The following is a 16709-nucleotide window of genomic DNA, read 5'->3' on the forward strand; positions in this document are numbered from 1 at the left end:
CTCTAAGCAGCCTTGTAGTTGCAGCATGGTTGCTGACAGCCTATCTACAACTCCCCGGGTTTTGTGATGCATCTCCACCAGCTTAGGGATGAACGAACCCTGAGGCCTGGCCTCTGTCTTGGGGCCAGCTGATTCCTCGCTTGTGGCAGACGTCCGCATGTCTGAGCCCTCGGATGTACCCTTTTCCACCCAATGTAATCAGTGTCTGTGATGTGCTCATCAGTTAGTCACCCAAAGGCCTCAGCACTAACATGACCCACTATGTATTGGTGGGTTGTATTGTTGCTGTCTGTGCCGATTCACTGATGTTGTCCTTGGAGGATTCCTCAAGGCCTCCCTCCGAGGTATCTATCTTCAGGAACAAAGTTAGGGGTCCCGACACTCAAGGGCACTGTATAAAAGAGCACACATATGGGGAAGGGAGGAAAACAGCCCACGCAGCATGGCACTTACTTCAAAGAAAACTTTGAAGGTTCAGCTGATGCTCACTTGCATGCTGGATGTCGGCCTGGTCGCCAGTGACCATTCGAGTCACATCCCCCCCCGCCAGCTCCAAGGCACACCGCTCATACACTGTGAACAGCTGCAGCTTCAGAACACTACAACCAGTTTTTTTCCCTCTCACAGCAGTTGTGTGCCATTTTTCTTCTGGGGGAAATTGGAAGCATGATGTATGGAAGGGCATGGCTACAATGTGTGTCAGAGTTGGAGAGCTTGTGGTGGCCATTTCTGCAAAATGGGGGATACTGATTCTGGGGATGGGGGTGGGGGTGGGGTGGGTGGTGGGCACAGGAATTGGATGCAGTACTTGGGGGGGGGGAAGGTGTGCGGGGGCTGCAGTTGGTCGCTGCCCTTGAGGTATATGGGGATGTTTTTACATCGTAAGCACAGCACATGTACAGGTTTCAGAATGGGATGCACACTTATCCTTACAATCCAAAGAAGGTTGTTCATTTTCTTGTGGTACCGCTTTCCAGACCAAGGGCTCAGCGTCCTGGCATTCACAGTAGATGCCACTGCCTCCCAAAACTTGTTTGCTGCATAGCCCCTCGGTCAAAGACACTGAATGGGCTACAGTAACTGCTGTCACTCCTCCACTGCATCCAGCAGGCAGGCCTGTTCATTCTCCACAAATCTTGGAGCATTTTTCTTTGGGGCCACCTTCCTGTTGCGACTACCTGTATGTCCATTATTGCAGCTTACACATGGCTCTGGCTTGTTAAGGGAGTCATGATGTGGGTATGCCGGCGTTGGACTGGCGTAAACACAGTAAAAAGTCTGACAACACCAGGTTTTAGTCCAACCTATTTATTTGATAATATACTCACAAGTTTTCGGGGTTAGCCCCTTCGTCAGGTGAATGGAGAGTTCTGGCCTCAGACACAGCATATAAAGCACAGACAGTTTAGAGATTATTGATTAGAATGCGAATCCTTACACCTAACCTGCTGTTCAAGACCTGAAGTGGCTGATAATGTGAGGGGAAGGAGCACTGATCACAGTTTAAAGAGATGTGTATTGTCTCCAGACAGTACAGTAAGTGAGGTTTTGCAAACCCAGGCAAGTCACGGGGGTTACAGATAGTGCGACATGAACCCAAGATCCCTGTTGAGACTGTCCTCATGTGTGCGGAACTTGGCTATCAACTTGTTAAGGGAGTCCAGGTGCAATCAGTTTGGGCCATTCATGGGCCAGTTGGTAAATTTCATTGTGAATAATGTACAGGCCCCCTGGTTTCAACAGAAGGTGAGCCATCTCCAAAGATGCTGTTTGGGTTAGCTTAACAAGGCACCGTGTCCAGGAGGTGCAATACTCAAGGCTCTCACTCAATAAGGGAGAATGCTCACTGGCAGGGCTGTGCATGGCAGTACAGCACTCTGTGTGTGAAGGGTAGGGAGGGTAGAGATAGGAAGGCCAGGAGGGCAGTGATATTCTGGTCAGTGGGAGGTGGGGAGGCTGGGAGGGTAGTGAATTTTTTTGGGGGGGATGGCAAGACAGTGAGTGGACAACAATGTCTGTCAGGGGTTGGGCCTGCAATTTTAATACTGGGAGGATTTGTTTAGCCATCTCCCAGAGATTGCGCATGCATAATGACCCACTCAGCACACAGATTTCAGCCTCTTCAGTGGGAATAGATCTCATCCACAGCTTTTCAGAGTGATTCACGCTAGTGCACTCTGTAGTCAAAGACTGTGGGAGATTCATTTTCAGAGTCCCACTCAAAAAACCAGCGTGATTTATTTCAGTTTTCACGTGAATTCCACACTTTGGGTGGAATTTTTTGAGATTTTTTCCAAGTGTTCAGCTAGCCTGAAAATAGGAAAGCCCCAGATCCATTTTTTAGGCATGTTTTCAGGCCCAATCTTATGCACCCTGTCTCTGAAAGTTGGGTTAGTCAGTTTCTCGCCAGAGAGCTGTGGCTGGGGCTTTAACCTGGTGTTGTGAGACTTCTTAAGGGGCTTAACTCACCAGACAGCCTGTAGGGGGTGGTATTGCACATGTGCAGACCTCTGATGTTGCACAGGCATATTAATAGTAGCAGCAGTCTGATAGGCAAAGAGAGAGCTACTGCAGGCAGCCTCAAAGCGCAACACCCACACACCCTCCCACAATCATGGGGGCCCGTCGCCCAAGATGCAGTCAGGCCCAACCCCTGGCACTGCCTGATGGGCATTGCCCAGATGCCCAGTGGGCATTGCCAAGGTGCCAGGATGGTACTGCCAATGTGGCACTGCCAAGGGACACTCCTGCCTTGCCCTTGGCCTCCTTGGGGAGCCTCAGTAGCCTCCGGTTCCACCAGTGAGACCAACAAGACCCTGTTGTGAGGCCCTGATCTTGGAGAGGAGGTATTTTCCTGGCTGGAGAGAACCTCTCTTGAGAGGCCATAAAGGCAAGCGAGCCCAGGTGATTGAGCTCGCTAAGCAGGTGTAAAATAGCATTTCCCTAAATTTAAATAATTTTTCCGCCTTTCGCCCATTTCCAGTGAGAGGTTGACTTCGCCGGAAATCCAGCTGTTGTAAAATCATGAGAGCCATGAAATCGGGTGTAATCCTGATTTCTCGGTTCTCACGCAATCTTACTGCTCACCCCATCCATTGAAGGTGATGGTGAGCTATCTTCTTGAAACACTGTAGTCCACGTAGAGTGGGTACATCTACTGTGCCATTTGGGAGAGAGTTTCAGGGATTTTGACCCACAGACAGTGAAAGAACAGTGATGTTGGTTCATAACTTCTGATCAGCAGTGGAAAGCTATGGGCTGACATAATATTATCTAATATTATTATTAGAAATAAAACAATATTATGCGCAATTAGCTGCCTTGAAGAATAGCACCGAACTCCCGATGGGAGCAGCAGCCTTCGCCTTCAGCCAAGCTGTCTTCACAGGCCCGAGCACAATGCCGGAGGACCAGAACCACACCCGTTTATGACACAGCCAGACTGGGAATGCCCATCGAAGTCCTCCTTGGGAATAACAATTTTGCACTGAAAACAGAGAAGAATTTTCCTGCTGTTATAAAAAATATGTTGAAGCTATTTTCACTTTTTTTGTTTTAAGTAGTTAATCCTGTTTTTATTGTCTCCTTTAAAATACGACTTTTATTTGTAACGATTGAAAATGAGTATTATTTAATGTATAAATGCACATAGATTTTGTTATTTGTTCTAAATTTGTGAAACTATTATTTAAATCTACATTATTTCATTATATAACCTTACATATGGCAAGCCTAGAAGTGTTTCTATATTTTAATTTAGAATATGAAAATCAAAAAGATCGCTGGCCAGCCCCGTGACCCCACATTGCCAGCCATGCGCCCGATCACTGCCACCAGCAAACATGCCTGGGCCATCCTCAAAACACCACCCCCGCAATGCTGATCTCCTGACTCCCTACCATTCCCCCCTGCCCCTCCACCAGCAGCTCAGACAACCCCCTGCAGCCCCCTGACGGGCTGTCCCCCTCACCCCGATGGCCAACCCGATCATTGGCCTCCCTCCATCTGTCACTCAGCCCAAAGTGCAGAGTGGTAGCAAGAGCCCTGGCAATTGCCCCCACATATGTCCTGCCCCCTTGGCACTGCTCAATGACTGATGGGTGATGGGCAGTGCCATGTTGCCACCTGGACATTGGCACTTTGCCCCTTGGGCAGTGCCGGGACCCAGGCTGGCACTGCCAAGGTGGCGATGCCAAGCGAGAACCACCCCCAGCCAGAGACATGTGGAAGCCATGGCACCCAGTGGGGAGGCTGCAAAACGACCTCTGCTCGAGTTTCTGCACCCACTGCTCTACTAAAGCAGTGCAGCAGACAGGGAGAATTGCCCTGCTCATCTCTGTCTATGAGTTTAAAAATTGTATCACATTCCTTCACCCCTATTTCTATTACCTACATTGTCTCTCTCACTAGTGAATACCAACACAAAATATTCATTTAGGATTCTACCTATTTTTTCCAGCTCCACATAAAATTACCATTGTGATCCTCAATGGGTCCTACTCTTTCCCAAGTGATCCTTTTACCCTTAGTGTACTTGTAAAACAGCTAAGTATTTTCCTTTATTTTACCTGCCAGTATCATTTCATGACCACATTTTTCTCTCCTAATTTTCATTTTATGTTCTTCTTGAACATTCTATATTCCACTAGGACTTCTGCTGTTTTGAGCCCTCGCTATCTAACAAAACCCTCCCTTTACCCTTTACCCAATGCTGGATGTCTCTCAATATCTAGGGTTCACTGGATTTGTTTGTCCCATCCCTTTTCTTTTTTGGAACCTATTGGCTCTATACTTTCCCTATTGGCCCTATACTTTCCCTATTCCCTTCTTGAATGAGTCCCACTGTTCCATTACAGATTTAACTAAAAGTAGGGCTCCCAGTCATAGAAACATGGAACCATATAAAATAAATGCAAGAGTTGGCTATTCGGCCCTTCAAGCCTGCTCCACCATTCATTTTGATCACTAAATCCAATATCCTGATCCCACCTTCCCCCCATATCCCTTGATCCATTTAGCCCCAAGAGTTACATTTAATTTCTTCTTGAAATCATACAACGTTTTGGTCTCAATTACTTTCTGGGGTAATGAATTCCACACATTCACCACTCTCTGGGTGAAGAAATTTCTCTTCAATTTAGTCCTAAAAGGTTTGTGCCCCTTATCCTGAAAATATGGCCCCTAGTTCTGGATCCCCCCACTATCAGGAACATTCTTTCTGAATTTACTGTGTCTAATCCTGTTAGAAGTATGACCAAAGGAGGCCACCTAAAATGGCGATTTACAGAGCACTCTGGGATAATTGGGCAAGAACTAGAACAGCAGGCTGCAACCAAAAGACAGAGATAAACAGGCCACAACTCAGACTACTGAATATACAGGATATGGGCCATCTCCAGGACAAAGGGGACTTTCTGGTCAAACTGGGCTGTTTACCAGACATTGGGGTGCCTTACCCTCTTATTAGGGAGGGCGGTGTGTGTCCTACATACCTCCAGCACCTACAGACATGGCCACTGGGGACACAGCCAGAGGTTGGTATGCCAGCACTCGATTGGACTTTATCAATCAGAGTGATCAAGTCCTGATCATTTGATTGGCAATGGCCAAAAGGGGCACGAAAAGCGATAGGGTATAAAGGATGCTGCGCAACGAAAATTCTCTCTCTTTGACCCAACGAACGAGCAACAACAACGGTGACCATCACCAGCAATGACCAGCACAAGGAGAGTCACCACACCCAAGAAGGAAGGACGATCAGAGCCAGTATCAGGCCAGGTCAAAGGGTCATACTACGCAGAGGACTACAGAGACCAGCACACAGATAAAGGCTAATATCTGCTTGGGTACTTGCCAGTCGCGCAAAAGTTAAGTCAAATTCTAGTATTGGGTTTGAACTTCCGTATTTCTGTAAGATAACTTATTGTTGGTTGAGTGGGTGATTATTGATTATGTGTTTAAATAAATATTGTTGTATTAACAAGAAGTCTACTCGCAATTCTTTATCGACCGTATAAGGATTAAAACAGGCTGTGCGGCAAGCACAACAAATTGGCGATTCTGGTGGGTCATCCACAAGAAATAACTTTGTTGCTCCAATCTCAAATCCCATGGAACCTAATATTCCTGGAGATTTAGGCTGAGCCAGGATTAAGATGGTAAATGCCCCATGTGACAGCCAGGATTTCAAATACATCGAAGGGAGTGAAAGTCCATATTGAACGATTATTTAAAACTCAGAGCCAACAGGTGTAAACTCCTTCTTGGACAAATTAGTGCTTTCAGGAAATTGTTATTGTGCATGTGTTGTTACTAACAAGGAGAATAGGGTAAACTCTGTAGGTTTAGAATCTGGAGGGGTTAGGACTGGAACTTAGCCTAAAGCCATACTCGCTTTCCGATCAACTCCCTACCCCTTGCTGTCAAAATATAGAATGGCAGGAAACAGCACAGAGAATGAGAAGCGTCCCATATGGGAAATAAAAATCAAGGAATGTATGAAGAAGAAAGAGTGGCCCCTATGGCCAGAATTTTGTGCCAATACTGAGAGGGGACTACGCTGTCTAGGATAGGAGTATTGGGGCGATTGAGGGAAGTTCAGGGATAACGGGCAGACAAATGTGAGAAAGTAACTGCCATGGTGAGCTGCTTAGGACAGCCACTAGGAACAGAAAATGACTTAAACACGGCACATAAGGAACTGAAGGAATCGAAGCCGGCACAGGAGGAAAAGAAGGGAGAGATTAAGAAATCAGAGGAACAGCAGCAGGAGGGGATAAGAACATAAGAAATAGGAGCAGGAGTAGGCCATCTGGCCCTTCGAGCCTGCCCCGCCATTCAATAAGATCATGGCTGATCTGTCGTGGCTCAGTTCCACATTCCCGCCCTCTCCCCATAACCTTTAATCCCCTCTCTTATCAAAAACCCATCAACCCTCTTCTTAAAAATATTTAGCGAGGTAGCCTCCACCACTTCAACAGGCAGAGAATTCCAGAGATTCACCACCCTTTGAGTGAAGAAGTTCTTCCTCAACTCCGTTCTAAACCGCCCCCCCTTTATCTTGAGGCTGTGCCCCCGAGTCCTACTGTCCTTTCTGAGCGGGAAGAGTCTCTCCACCTCTATCCTATCCATCCCATTCATCATCTTATACGTCTCAATGAGATCTCCCCTCATTCTTCTAAACTCTAACGAGTACAAGCCTAGTTTATTCAGCCTCTCCTCATAGCTCAACCCCCTCAACTCCGGCATCAGCCTAGTAAACCTCCTCTGCACTCCCTCCAAGGCCAAAATATCCTTGCGTAAGTACGGCACCCAAAACTGCACACAGTACTCCAGCTGCGGCCTCACCAATGCCCTATACAGTCGCAGCAAGACCTCCCTACTTTTATATTCAATCCCCCTCGCTATGAAGGCCAGCATCCCATTCGCCTTCCTGACCACCTGCTGCGCCTGCAAGCTGGGTTTTTGCGACTCATGCACAAGGACCCCAAGGTCCCTCTGCACCGCCGCCTGCTGCAGTTTTTCTCCACGTAAGTAATAATCCTTCCTACCATTATTCCTACCAAAGTGGACCACCTCACACTTGCCAACATTAAATTCCATTTGCCAGTTCCTGGCCCATTTGCCCAGCCTATCTAGATCCTTCTGCAGACCCTCCACACCCTCCGCACAATTTGCCGTTCCACCAATCTTGGTGTCATCAGCAAATTTCGACACCATACACTCGGTTCCCTCCTCCAGATCATCTATATAAATGGTGAATACCTGAGGCCCCAGCACCGACCCCTGGGGCACTCCACTAGTCACCAACCGCCAATCCGAATAGCACCCATTGACCCCCACTCTCTGTCTCCTATTTGACAACCAATCCTCTATCCACGCTAACACCCTACCCCTAACTCCATATCCCCTGACCTTCTGCAATAACCTCTTGTCAGGTACCTTGTCAAACGTCTTCTGAAAATCAAGAAAGACCACATCCACCGGCTCTCCTCTATCCACCGCCCTAGACACATCCTCATAGAACTCAAGTAAATTTGTCAGACACGACTTCCCCTTAATGAAACTGTGCTGTGTCTGCTCTATCAAGCAATTCCCCTCAAGATGCCTCGCTATTTCCTCCTTGATGACGGATTCTAACATTTTACCTGCAACAGACATTAAACTAACCGGCCTATAATTCCCCGCCTTTTGCCTGGCACCCTTCTTAAACAACGGCGTAACATTAGCCGCTTTCCAATCTTCCGGCACTTCCCCGGAATCCAGCGACATCTGGAAAATAACCACCAAGGCATCCACTATCACATCCGCCATTTCTTTCAGAACCCTCGGATGCATTCCATCTGGTCCTGGGGACTTGTCCACAATCAGCCCCCTCCAGTCTGTCGAGCACCACCTCTCTAGTAACAGTAATGTCATTGAGACCCTCCAGTCCTACCACCGTTCCATCTCTAACACCCGGCAAATTATTCACGTCCTCCTCCGTGAAGACCGAAACAAAAAAGTTATTCAAGACCTCAGCCATTTCCCCATCCCCTACCACTAAGTCCCCCTTCTCATCCTCTAAGGGCCCAACGTTCACCCTAGCCAGCCTTTTCCTTTTTATATACTTATAAAAACAAGAGGGACCTCGGATAGAACAAGTAAGAGCCAAAAAGGACAGAGAGGTAGATGAATTAAAAAAAAACTAACCAGGCAAATTTATTACATCTGGGCAATTTTCAAATCCAGTATGAGACAGCCCACCAAGACGCCCAGTGCTCTGTCTTGGCCAAAGGTGAAGTCGAGCAGACAGTAGCACGATTGGAAGCCTAGTGCACCAACTTGCAGGTGGCAATAAAAGCATTACGTCAAGTCAGTAAGAAATGGAGACAGGCCACTGACCACGCCAAATGTCAGCAAGAAATTTCACGGCTGGAATCCCTATTATTGATTCAAAATGGATTTATGCATACCTTTGGGACAGTAGAGGAAGAGGAGACAGAGGATGCAAATTGGGGAGAGTTAAAAGAGAATGCTAAGCTGTACATTACACGAACTGAGGGATGGGGTCCACCACCATCTTTCCCAGGGGAAGTCATACCCAATCCGCCCCCAGATTCACCTCCAGTATTGATGCACCCAGTGACGACTGAACATCGGGTAGGAGAGTCTCAGGGCCCAGCTGTTACATTTACAATCCCGTTTACGGTAGCCGAGATTGCAAATAAAATCCCAATCTTTGAGCCATTGGCTGAGCCATACAGTTTCTTTGAGGATATTAGGCAGCAAAAGGTAATGCCTGGACGAGATGAAAGGGAAGAGGTGAAGTTGATAGTTATAAGCTTAAGCAAGTCTGTACGGTCTGCCCTGCCTGCCCCTTAAAATGTTGGGGAAGGAGCCTTAAGCAAGATCAAGGAAGCAATACTGACTGCAGTGGGGCTTAATAAAGGGGACCCTGTAGATCGTCTAAATAAATGTAGACAAAGAAAAGGAGAACATCCGACTGCCTTTGCTGGTCGTTTATGGATCCACTTCGCAAGAGTATATGGGGAACTAGATTGGGCTAGATTAAATGAGGTTGATTCATCCAAATAGGCTAGGGCATTAGTCTCGGACACCACAGAGGAAGGCAAGAAAGCCTGCACTCATTTTGACCCCACAGAGACCACACACAATGAAGCATGGGTTCTTCGATGGTTAGCTCGAGTCTGGGAACAGGAAGTTCAGGGACACCCAACATCATGGTCAGAAAGAGAAGTAAGAATGCTTCTGATGAGGGCTAGCCAGGATCCAGTATGGAGAAATGAGGGTAGAGAGGATCACCAACACCAGAGATGTACAGCTCCACCTTACACAGCGGCCCTGGGGAGAGATAGAGGGACATGTTTTAATTGTGGGCAACCAGGACACCACCCAAAATTGTAGGAGATGCCCACCACCAGTGCCTGAGACCACCAGGACCACTGGGTCCACCAGTTAGGCCATGTCCTAGGTACGAGGGAGAGCTCTGCTCACCACCGATAGAAGGTCCTAGTCACTCCATGCATACCATGAGCATTAGCCCACCATGATATCCAACTGTTCCCACCGATGGAACCTTAGATTGATGGCCTCTCCACCCTGGGTCTGTAGTGCCAGGTGGGATAATGTAAGGAGACCCCTAGTTAACAGTGAGGTAAGAGGCCACCTCGTAGAATTCCTTTGGGATACGGAAGCTCCCAAACTACCCTGAGTATATTGAAATTAAAGACAGACATCTCTTGGCCAAGTACAGCCACAATCACACTCCGTGGATTCACAGGATACATGCAGGAGGAACGCATTACAGCCTCTGTACAGGTCGATCCAAGCAGCATGGTGTGTGACCATCTGGTGGTGTTAGTGGACCTTCCCCCAAACGCTGAACACATTCCTGGGTCCAATTACATGAATAAATGGAATTTTTCATTTGATCCAGCTAATCAATGCATTTATCAGATGGTTATGAGTAGCAGAGTGCCATCAATCATTTCAATCGGGAAGTATGCTAGTAGGGTTAGCACAATAGGAGAACTCTGGTTTGATCCCTTAATGATTAGTAGTGAACCGGCTATCAGGGAGGTGCTTCAAAGAAACAATGGGGTGTTTGCGCAGCATAAGCACGATTATGGTTAGATATCTGGGGAGGTGTCAAATGAAGGGCTGGACCCGAAACCGCAGAGACAATACGGTTTCCCCAGACAGGCGGAGGGGGAGGTGGCCAAAGTAATTGATAGTCTATTACAGCAGAAGGTGTTGAGACAGGTGGCATCACCACAATACACCTATATGGCCTGTAAAAAAGGCAGATTATGGAGGTTAACAATCCACTATCGGGAATTAAATAAGGTTACCCCACTCATGACTTCCACAGTAGCTACAAGCCCCGTCATCATGATGAGACAGGGAGCCTGGGCAAAATTTTTCATGGTACTGGATATCAGTAACAGTTTCTGGTGCATCCCTTTAAATCAGTCTTGCCAGTACAAGTTCGCCTTCACCTTCCAGGGACAGCAACACACTTGGACTTGCCTACCACAGGGTTTCCATAATTCCCTGTCCATTTTCCACAGATGACTAACTACCAGACTAGAAAAGTTTTCCCGACCCGAGCACCTGGTCCAATATGTAGATTATGTATTATTACAGATTAATACAAAAGAGGAACATGTAACATTGTTGGATGAATTACTCACACTGTTCCACTCATTAATCTGCTAAGCCAACCCGAAAAAGGCCCAAATTTTGCAACCCAAGGTCATATACCTAGGTACAGTGATTATCCATGGGAAGAGGAGATCGAACTGAAAAGGATAGACTCCATAGTGCACCTCCCACTGCCCCAAGATGTGAGCTCCCTCCGACCTTTCCTAGGTCTAGTAGGGTACTGTCAGAACCATATTGACAGCTTTGCCACCAAAGCAGCCCCATTGTCTGAATTGCTAAAGAAAAGCTCAACCTGGAAGTGGACTGCGCAGCACTGCAGTAACCGATTTAAAGCACACCCTCACTAGCCTTACTAGCCCCCGACCCAGATCTACCATACACCTTACAGGTTGCAGTCACCATACACTTTTGGCAGTGTCATTGCAAGAAAGACATGGTAGACCAGGCCCAGTAACCTACTTCTCATGAGTATTTGATCCAGTTGAACAAGGCTTCTCTAGTTGCGAATGACAGCTACTGGCAGTATTTTGGGCTATGCACCATTTCACCTATATCATAGGGCTAAACCCAGTAACAGTTCTCACTGAACACATCCCAACCCAGCTTCTGCTGGACAGCCGCCTTAAAGATGGCTCAGTAAGCCAGGTCCGAGCTGCCCATTGGACATTACTACTACAGTGTAGGGACATCGCCATAAATGCCGACATTCCTGGCAGATAATTTAAATTATGGGAGAAATTTGCATAAGTGTCAGGTTATAGCTACAAAGGACTCCACAGATCTGTTTATTCTGAAAGAACAGGAGACATGGTCAGGGACAAAACAGTCAGCCACCCAACGGACAGACTCAATCATGAGAATTTACGTAGATGGTTCATTAACCATAGGGGATGGAACCAGAATAACAGGATATGGCATCTATGTGGAAAGTCAACAGGATTCTGTAAATTGAGTTTGTGTCTTTCTATGCCCTGTTTGTGAACAGAACTCCCACTTACCTGACGAAGGAGCAGCACTCCAAAAGCTAGTGGCGTTTGCTACCAAATAAACCTGTACGAAAATCAACAGGGACAGCCACTAATAGAACTCACTCTTAAACTAACCAGCTATTTGAGTGCCCAAGCTGGTGAACTAGCAGCAGTCGCATACATAGTGAGCCACCCAGATTTATTTCTAACCCCCGCCAACATATACTCTGATAGCATGTACATGTGCAACAGCTTGACTGAGTTCCTACCATTATGGGAAGCCAGAGGTTTCGTCTGTGGATGGAAAGCCCCTACCATCAGCCCCCTTATTAAAATATGTTCTGCAGGCCACCAAAGGGCACACATATGGGATTATTACAGTTAAAAGCCACCACAGGACCTTCCCACCTGGCAATTGTAAGGCAGATGCATTAGTCAAGGCAGGTGCCTGTATGAGGCAGTTTTGTGTGGGACAGTTTTGTATGGGACAGTTTTGGCAGCCGCCTGTAGGAGAGCAAGTAAACATTGTGGCAATGTGCCAAACTAATACAGCCAACCCAGTCCAAGTGCAGCAACAAATTTTAAAATTTTAAAACAAATTTTAGAAGGAGTCTATCCAGCCCCATATGAGAAATGGAGGGACAAAATGCAGATTCAGGATGGTTTGATATTAAAGGCAGGCACATACGTAGTCCCTACCCAAGACAGAAACCAGTATGCACCAGTATCATGACGGACGTGGACGTCAGGGCATAGAGGCAACAATCGAGCGATTAAACGAACTATGTTGGTGGCCCAAACTGCACGATGATGTCACCCAATATATAGAAAATTGCAAAACACCCTCGATAGGTATGCCAGAAAAGCAGAGCTAAGGCACATATATCCAGTAGAAGTCCCCTGGTGAATGTCCAAATTGACTATATCAGCCCACTATCGCCATGCAGGAATGGATTTAAACACATCCTGGTAATAACAGACACTTTCACCAAATGGGTCGAGGCATTTCCCATTAGATCCAACACAGCTAAGGCCACCATGAAGATATTAGGCCAGCAGGTGTTTACATGATGGGTCTTCCCCACAGCATAGGGTCCGACCAAGAGACCGGGTGGGTGGTGCAGAATATTATGGCTATGTTTGGCATCAAGCAGAAAGTCCATATTGCGTGCCATCCACAATCCAGTGGAATTGTAGAGCATGAATCAAACCCTAAAAGGGATTGTGAGAAGACAGTGCAGGAAAACAACACAACATGGGATACAGTACTTCCCTTTGGATTCACCCCTCACACATTAATGACCGGCTGGTCTATGAGGGGAGCTGAATATTTATTGGGGTTTGATTTAACTGAGCCTGCTATCACAGCACTCACCCACCAAAAAGCTGTCCAGCAGATAACCAAAAACATTAAAGCAGCCCAGTTAGTCGCGGCTGTCCGATTAGGAGTTAAAAGGAAACAGAGCAAGGTATAGAATATACAGTTAGCCAGCAGGTGATGATTTCCCTCTCCAACCCCAGCTCCTTCTTGTCCCCAAGATATGCAAGTCCGTACACCATCACCAACAAAATAAGCTCCTCGGTGTATAAGGTCCTGATCGTCAACAGGAAAACTGGTTGGTTCCGTGTCAATCAACTGAAAGCTTACAGGATTCAGAATAATCACTTCCACCATCTCACATTAGAGATAGGGGAGGATGGCACTAGGCAACCGGAACGGCCTCACCCAGGAAATGTATTTCCCCAGACATCCTCTCACCCACTTTCAGGTTCAGACCAGGCCCTTACCCCTACCATGTTACAGCCCAGAGCCTCGTCCACACCTGAAGTGCCCCTGAGGGGAATTGATCATCTCAGACATAACTGGAGACTTGTGCACCCTAGAGGACTGGCACGATTCACTAGATATTGGCCCTTGCAGCATTATGGATTCTCCCATAAACATAAACCCTGACCAAATGACACCGTATTATTTTGATGGGGATACCCGATGCTGCATCCCTCACTTGGGTAAGGGACCAGACACATAGATTGATTAGAATGGGAGATGAGGATAAAGGACCCCTGAACCCATATCCAAACCCAGACGCCACAGTGCAATCCAACAAACAGACACGGATATGGAGGCCAGGTGAGGAGATAAGGATGGAGGCCCATGAGACAAATTCAGATTCAGAAGATGAGTCTGTGGTGGGCAATTTGTTAATGGAAATACTGAATGAAGGAATCTAAGGTGCTCCAAATGATGAAATTCAGCCTAAGGTACAGACCAATGCAAGGTACAAGAACCTCCGATGGAATCCTTCAACCTGTAGGTCCACTGTGACCGACCAACAGTAAAATGTCCACAGTTAAATACAACCAACTCATTCCTGTACCCTCTGTATACTGCTAGTGTGATTAACCAGGTTATCTACAGAATCCGATGCCATCCTCTTTGGTCAACTTTCTTCAGTTAAGGCAAATCATCGAGGCGACTATGCTAAATTTTAAAATCGTCAGAGCAACTGTACTAAATTTTAAAATCATCGAGGCGACTATGCTACATTTTAAATTCTTGGAGGCATTTGTGCTAAATTTTAAATTTGTTCTGCCTTCAAACTCCAAGGCACTTATGGAACAGACATCTTACCCGACCCATGTCCCGCAAGACGTACCAATGTCAACCTCTTCAGGTCATTACAGACTGACTCCAGTGCTATTCGAATCCCTAGGGCTAATGGTGACTGCTGCTAGAATAAAACAGGCCGCGTTGATTTTGCTGGCCAATTTAAACAAGCTCCTTCCGACCGCTCTACGACTTGTCCATTTATCGATCTGAACAAAAATTTGTCTGGCAGTGGTTCACAATTACAAAAAAAACTAGGAAACGCAAGCAACAAGCGATATACTCGGGTCCTCTGTCGATAGTGTTCAAAGAAAGGAGGTATATACATCAAATATTAGATGCAATTACAGCAGAAGTCACATTTATCTCCTCAGGACAAAGACGGATAACAACAAAGATACAACTAGGATTTACCTCATCGACTCATCAACAGGATAAGCACACAGGACACCCCAAGCAAGATTAACTTTTGGTATCCAGGTTATTTATGGTTTGCCTCACCTGACATGGGAGAATGTGAATGTTATGGGTGCACCCCGATAAGAGTACAATGTTTGGGTGTAACAATCAGTGGCTGATATACAAAAAAAAAATTGCAGTTCAGCTAAATGTTATCTGAGTGTCACCGTAGCAGGGGATGTGGGGATTTCCAAGTGATGTGTGCCCTGAAATTGAATGTCTGGCTAACAACCCAGAATAAGGATTAGAGCTCAGGCAGCGGTGTCTGGGACATTCATAGAGGAGAACTTTGCATTGTATGAAATAAGAATGGGCCAAAACCAACCCCAAAACCAACCCACTCGATTTATCCTGAAGCCACCTCCATACCACAGAATGGATTGATACTAAAGGATTGAGTGGAATCGATGCCATCGATGGTGGTAGAGGCTAACTCGTTGGGGTCTTTGAAGAGACTTCCAGATGAGTACATGGGATTTAAGGGGATTGTGAGTTATAGATAGGCCTAGTAGGTATGGATATGATCGGCGCAACCTGTGGGCTGAAGGGCCTGTTTGTGCTGTAGTGTTCTATGTTCTGTGTTCTAAAACCCACAGGGAAAACCGTGTATGACAACATCCACCACAAATTGGTACCTGAAGTGGTGGATATAGCTGGGACCCAACTACCAACTCCCCAGTTTAAGAGATTGTACCTCCATCTGACTCGCAGATTGTTAGGATGGAAGATAGGAATGGATGAAAGACAGGAAAGATCCAAGACAGCGTTAGTGAATGACCTGGCCACAGCGTATGGGGCAGGAGTAGCAACTATTAACGCCCTTGATTTAGCTGACCTGGACAATAAATTTAAGATTCTGACCCAACAGGTTAAACAGGCACTAAATTCCATTAATGAGGCAAGATACTGAAGGGGAACTGACTGGGAATGCAGCCATATGGTTGCTGTATTAGAAGGACACACCAGGATAATCAATCAATGTGTTGGGGAAAAATTGGAGGATGATGACCGACAACAGAACCAGACTTCATGTAGTGCATATGGACAGTGGATGATGGAACAGCTAAGGGAAAAGCTAGAGCAGGTACGCAGTGGACAGGTTGCATCTTGGATCAGTAATGAACAGATGGAACACCTATTTATGGGTAAGAAACCCGAAGTTATCTGGCTGCCAAAGTTATTTGGTTGACCAAAATCGGGTTCAATGACGACTGCAAAGGGACTCCAGGGAAGGCCCTGGGAATGATATTAGGGCTCCTCATAATCACTGATGACCAGGTCAGACCAAGAGTCTTTGAGTGGAAAATATAGGAACTATCCATGAGGATATCTGGATAGGGCACGACAGAACTTTACCCTACGCAGTAGAGAAAGGAGGAAGACTCATAGGCACTACTCTGGAAAGATGTCAGCAAACTGACAAAATAATTGCATCCCCATACCCAGTTTACTTAAATGAGAATGCACTGTGTGGCTTCAGAACAAACACTAGCCTAAATTGCTCAGTA

The sequence above is a fragment of the Carcharhinus amblyrhynchos genome, chromosome 6 (assembly GCF_965287045.1).
Source record: "Carcharhinus amblyrhynchos chromosome 6, sCarAmb.v2.hapA, whole genome shotgun sequence".
NCBI classification, from domain to species: domain Eukaryota; kingdom Metazoa; phylum Chordata; class Chondrichthyes; order Carcharhiniformes; family Carcharhinidae; genus Carcharhinus; species Carcharhinus amblyrhynchos.